This window comes from Manduca sexta, chromosome 28 (assembly GCF_014839805.1).
Source record: "Manduca sexta isolate Smith_Timp_Sample1 chromosome 28, JHU_Msex_v1.0, whole genome shotgun sequence".
Classification (NCBI taxonomy): Eukaryota; Metazoa; Arthropoda; class Insecta; order Lepidoptera; family Sphingidae; genus Manduca; species Manduca sexta.
The window spans coordinates 5,644,632-5,650,729 of NC_051142.1; the positions used below are offsets into that span (position 1 = coordinate 5,644,632).

General features: G+C 31.2%; 1 long non-coding RNA gene across 1 annotated transcript; it reads left to right on the forward strand.

Annotated features, from left to right (window-relative positions):
- The first annotated feature begins 960 nt into the window (after window positions 1-960).
- On the forward strand, window positions 961-3,186 carry LOC119190928. The gene is made up of 2 exons (XR_005113280.1): window positions 961-1,791; window positions 2,604-3,186. It is a non-coding gene; the product is annotated as an uncharacterized LOC119190928 (long non-coding RNA).
- Window positions 3,187-6,098: the final 2,912 nt, after the last annotated feature.

The following is a 6,098-nucleotide window of genomic DNA, read 5'->3' on the forward strand; positions in this document are numbered from 1 at the left end:
TGAAGGAAATTAGGCACCTATAAAATACAATGTTATGTGAAGTCCATATATTTCATAAAACTTTCAAGCAGCCGTCTTTTAATTTTGTGACACTTTATATTATGCCAATTGGTTTACAGCGAAGGCGGTATCACTAAACGCACATATATTTTATTAACTTTAAATATACTGGGAGTAATTGGCTGTGTATGTACGACCATATTGCTTACGTTATGGGCTCAACGTAAGTTAACAATTATATATTTTTATTTTTTCCTAAAAATTTATGGTAAAATATTATTAAGTACATAGAAATATTGATTATTGAAATAGGTAAGTGCACGGTAGATACAAAATAATACAATCCTAGATACTTACTATTTTTCGGAATGAATTTTGAATATGTACTTACCTACTCTAATTAACGATAAAAAAAGTTGAGGCTTAATGATTAGATTCCAACCTACAATTAAATGACGTAATATTATCTGGAATTTCTCAAAAATTCCCGAGGGATTTTCTAATGAAGACGATTCGGGAATTATGATCGTATTGAGCCAGATCCATCGAGGGGCGACCTCGAAGCGAATGATTGCAATCAGAGGGTCCAATCAAATTGAGAGATTAATGCGAGATAAAATAATTATTTTTATGAACGTCAAAAATTATCAGTCCTTTACATTTTTCTTTTTATTTTATTCATATTATATGAACCTATTTATGTTTTTAATAATTCTTACATATTCTTTTGTTTTAGTTCTAATCCTTCCCGAGCCGAATATCTGTCCAGTGATAAAAGATTATATTCAGAAATACAATAACAAGTCAATAAGGATTGCTATAGATAATGATCTCTTTAACATTAATGATTTGTGGGATGATACCGAACCTAAAGAAAACATTGTATATTAATTTTTATAGCTATCTTTCTACTGAAATATTTCAGTGGGAATAATGTTGAAGCAAGGAGTTTATGTTAATTTTAAATAAGACCTAATTATAATTGATATGTTGAAACTAAATAAAATGCTGCTCAGGTATGTTTTCTACGTTGGCTTCTCTCTTATTTCGATCCGCAGCAGAGCTTTTTATTTCGTTAAGTTTTATGATGATTAGAATTCTGCATTTTACAATTGTTTAGCTAGATCGACTTTATTTATAATTGCGATTTTCAAATACAGTAATAATATTAAAAAAGAGCTCAGACTATCACACACAAGTCTAAAGTAAATATTTTAAGAGAATGGCGGTTCATTAATAAATAATTTAGACCATAAAAGAAGTTTTCAATCGTTGGCGGAGGCAATTTTGAATGGAATTTTATCTCTACTATCATCGTTCTTTTGCTAAATGTTTGGTTAAGGATCTACGTTTATTCTATCATTGTAAATGTGCCTGAACGAACGGCTGATTGTTTATCATCATATAACTAAAACATTACAAAAACAATAACCTATTATTATAGTAGTAAAGAAATGCGAGAAATAGTTCTTAATTATATTTTTCATGTTAGTTGTGTGATAACACAGCATTTACTTCTGAGTTCGGAGACTCTTCAACGACGTTTCATATAAGTAATCCGCGTATGAACTTTTGACAATAAATATTGCTATTAGTCCTTTATCAAATACAATTCCAGATGATAACCGTATACAGACGCGGTTAATTAAATGGTTAGATAAAACTGCGAGTTACCCGAATTCATAATTGACTGGCTGTCACGTCGATCAATACTCACAACTGCAATGTGCTATTGTATTGAAATGAATAAAATTACTTTACTGTTTATTGTGATGATCATCGTGACTAAAGGTAATTTTGATCAATGTTTTTAATGTATTTAGGGAATTAGTTACTACATAGCTTAACAAACAATGACGGTTTATTGTATAAATTATTGCAGAAATTAATTTTCTTAGTATCCCGTGGTGCCTTGTTTGATAATAAAGAAGTAAAAAAAATTAAAGCAATTCAAGAAAAATGTTAACTTCGAGACTACAGATAAAATTACATTTTATTTCTGGAATATAACATCATTTTAAAAACTAGTTGGATTTTAGTACTAAGATATAGAAAATTGCAGCGGAAGGCTTATCATTATAAATTGTAATGTTATGGGATGAGAGAGTGGAATCTCGCAGATCAGCATCATGAAGAGTTTTGTAATGAGTAGTTAATACTATTTTATGAGATATTATATTATAGTGGCCCACGTGTGTCGCGTTCCCGTATCATCCTGTCTATATCTGGTTCCAACAGTCGGTATAATTGTGTCGACTGTCGAGGGGTAATCATCTCTCGTTAGTCGACACCAGGGTCACTGCCGTGCACGTGTAACAATAATATGGGCAGTGTTAGCGCTAATTATATTCGACTCGTCACACTTTTCATAAAAAATAAACAACAGGGCCTGTAACTAATACACCTCTGTCGAAGCGTTAACAAAATATGTATGTGAATGAACATGCAAGTGATAGACTTGTCGATCGGATATGTTATACCCATTTATATATATTTTTTTAATAATTGTAGAAAGGCGTCTTAGTTTCGGCCCCTGACCTTAACTAGGCACATTATATTGTATTATACATGAATATATTATGGTTCTTTAATATTTTTTGTAGCATTTGAGGAGCCACAGATTTACGATGCAGCGAAACAGCACAATTCGGCTGCAGATTTTTCTGGGATAATGCAGAACATTATGAACACATCCGTGGTTACCATCATAGTGTGTATGTTCATCATTGCCTCCTTTGCTTTTCTTGTTAAAATATATTAATAGCTCAAAATAGAAATATCTGATGAAAATATTTCGTTACTACAATAGCTAACACCCATAATTTTATAGAAAATGATCAGATTGCGGAACGATATGTTGACGAGCGTAGAAATAGAGGTCATATAAAACTAGGTAAATTTATTGAATGCATTAAAGGAACCAGCCTGCTGAAGAGGGCCATTATTTTTTTTGTTCGACTATGTTTGTCAGTATCTTTAGTCAGTTATTTTTTGCCTTATTATCTACTTACATCTATTAAAAGCACAGTAAGATTGTAGATTTATATTTCTGGTCATAGAATAGTGTTCCACAATCCGTATATGTCTAAATGGATTATAGCCCACAAGGACTCAACCAGTAAGAAGTTTAAAAGTCAGAAAAATGTATATCCGTTCTTTGATTGAATAAATGTTTTGATTTTGATATATGTGACGTATGTACTTGCTTTATGTTGTGAAACACTTGTCGCCTTTATTTATATAATTTTATTGAAGTACATAGACATACGGAAAAAGTGTTGTGTAAAGAAAACACGAGTGTTTATTATAACTTTATTAACTTCAAATAAAAAAGATAATACAATGTATGCACAATAATAACGCCGGCCGTGCTAGTACAATCTACGCAGTAAAACTTCAACATTGTTTTCACTCAATCGTAAACTCTTATTCTAGTAAGGCTACCCTTAAATTCTACCGCTTCCACTCGTATTGATGAGCCGATTCATGCATTTACGTCTTATTATTGCTTGCAATATTAATAATGCATTATATTTAAAATGATAATTTTATTAAAGTTCCAAATCTACGTTCATTATGGACTATTATGCTTCAAGTAAATTCGCCAGCATTCGTGTAAATTCAACAACATTATCGTAATATTAAAACACTATTGGCGTCAGATCTTAAAATCTATACGTACAATATCCAACAAAAAAAATCTTACAAAAATAATATCGTTTCCAATAAACACCAAACACCAAAATAATGAACTAAAGCACGAATAAAACGCAAGCCTACATTACAATAATCCACAATAAATATTCAAGTACAAGCGAACGTTTCGTGAGTAAACATTTTCAATAGTGTATACCTTATGATATGCTAATGATATGATAAAAAATCTACACTGGGTCCAGCCAGCCACCAGAATTTATCGATATAAATAATTATTATGAAATGTATAATATAAGAGTACCTTACATGCAATTCAATAATAAACCTTATCTATATCACTACCAGTATTTCGTTAAGGCATAACCAAGTTTTATTATTATTATATTGTCAGATCTATCAGGAAGCATGTTATCTTAATTAGTAATTGATGATGTTTTTTTATTGACTTTAAGTGTAATTCGTAAGCTTATTGCGTACAAGGTGGGCAGATCGACGCGGCTAAATCCTACTGCCAGTCTACACATCTAAGGGCTTCCATGCTTCCCTTGGCCTCTCCGTTCTACACTATCTGCCCTAAAAAGGGACTAAATTAAGGGCGGTTTCAACTATTTTTCTTTTAAAATATAACATTTATATTTTTGTTTTGTCATACATATAAACTGTAAGTAAAGTTAAGTCATTTAAAGTATTGCACAAAACGAATGATTTTGAATATTAAAACCAATCTGCCAGACAATGGAAGCCCTGGTACAAATTGACCATCGTTCTGCATCCTTAAAATATTAATACATGAGGAAAACAGAGTAATTACGTCGCCCGTTTGAGGCACCTTTCATACATAAAATATAAAAGTCTCAAAGTCCGTTACTTGTTCCGTTAAAATATATTGATAAGTAATTAAAAGCCGTTGCCTAGATCTAATGAGATTCAATATCTCTATAGAAGATCATAATTGAGAATCTAAATAATTAAAATTTAAGTAGAAATTGATATGGCAACACATTATACGTAATTCACTAGTAATAAATAATTTTAAAATCGTTGTATTTTCAGTAAGAATATTCAAAAATACGTATCGTTTAAGGTGGTAGCTCAAGGTCCATTTTCATACATTTTGTTTCGGCTTTAATCTGGGTAACTAAACAAGTATTGGCAAGTAAAGAATTTAAATTCACGTCTAGTTAGTGATTAGTTCTCGCAGTTGAAGAAAAACGTAAAAATAATTAATAATCATGGATATTTCGGCCTTTAAAATTTAATATGACGAAATTTTAAAGGCAGAAATATCCATGATTATTAATTATTTTTACATTTTTCTTCAACTGCGAGAACTAATCACTAACTAGACGTGAATTTAAATTCTTTACTTGCCAATACTTGTTTAGTTACCCAGATTAAAGCCGAAACAAAATGTATGAAAATGGATCTTGAGCTACCACCTTAAATTAAAATCATTAAGCATTTTTTTTTTATCAAAGCCAATTTTGTGGCCATAATGTCATACATTATACGTAGAAAGAACTTATTGTGCGCTGTGATTTTTATTAATACACTGGCAACACGAAAATTGAAAAGCGCAAAAGGCGCTGCGTGTAAGCTTTTTGAAATTACATCTATAGTGTTGCCAGTGTATAGAACTATAATGAAATTAAAAACGCTTACGTCTCGCAAAATGCCACAGGAACGACTGCGCAATTACATTTAAAATTATAGGTTTACTCAATCGTTACACTAATTCACTACCTTATATCAAGTGCACTTAATGAATTCTCACTACATAAGTAGTTCCATATGTTTATTATGCTACACAAACTTGGTTGTTGCAATGTAGAAAAACAACATAGGACACACAAATTTAGTTTTAAGTAAATAGCTACTCAAAATGTCTTGTTTATTATAAAAGTGTTTGTAGCATATCCTATATCGATTTTTCTACATTGGAGAACACGAAACAACCATTAAACATCATCACATCACTCCTCTAGTCCAAACTGCCTCTACCTAGTGTCTATTCGTCTAAGAGCACTGTAAACGCATTCCGACTCACAAACACGTATACGCTTTAGGCTCCTCTCTATACTTATATGAGCAAGGTGTTTTTATTTGAATTCACAAAATCGACGAATTCTCGATTGAGGTGTAAAAGGTATATTTATCAAATAAATGCACTTACATTTTGTTCGACACTGTCTTCACTAAATAAAATATTTTAAAGATGATGTAAAATTCATGAACCAACTGACATTGAGTATCACAAAATATCTGTACTAATAAAAAACTGTCGATTGCAAGCCCATCTTACTCGAGAACTCATCGAGCAATTAAAGCGTTCCCAAACTACAAAATATTTCTAATAGCAAAATGATCAATGTACGCATATAATTCCCTGAGATATCCATTGTACTTTAACTGTACTGTAAGTTTAATATAACAATACCGTC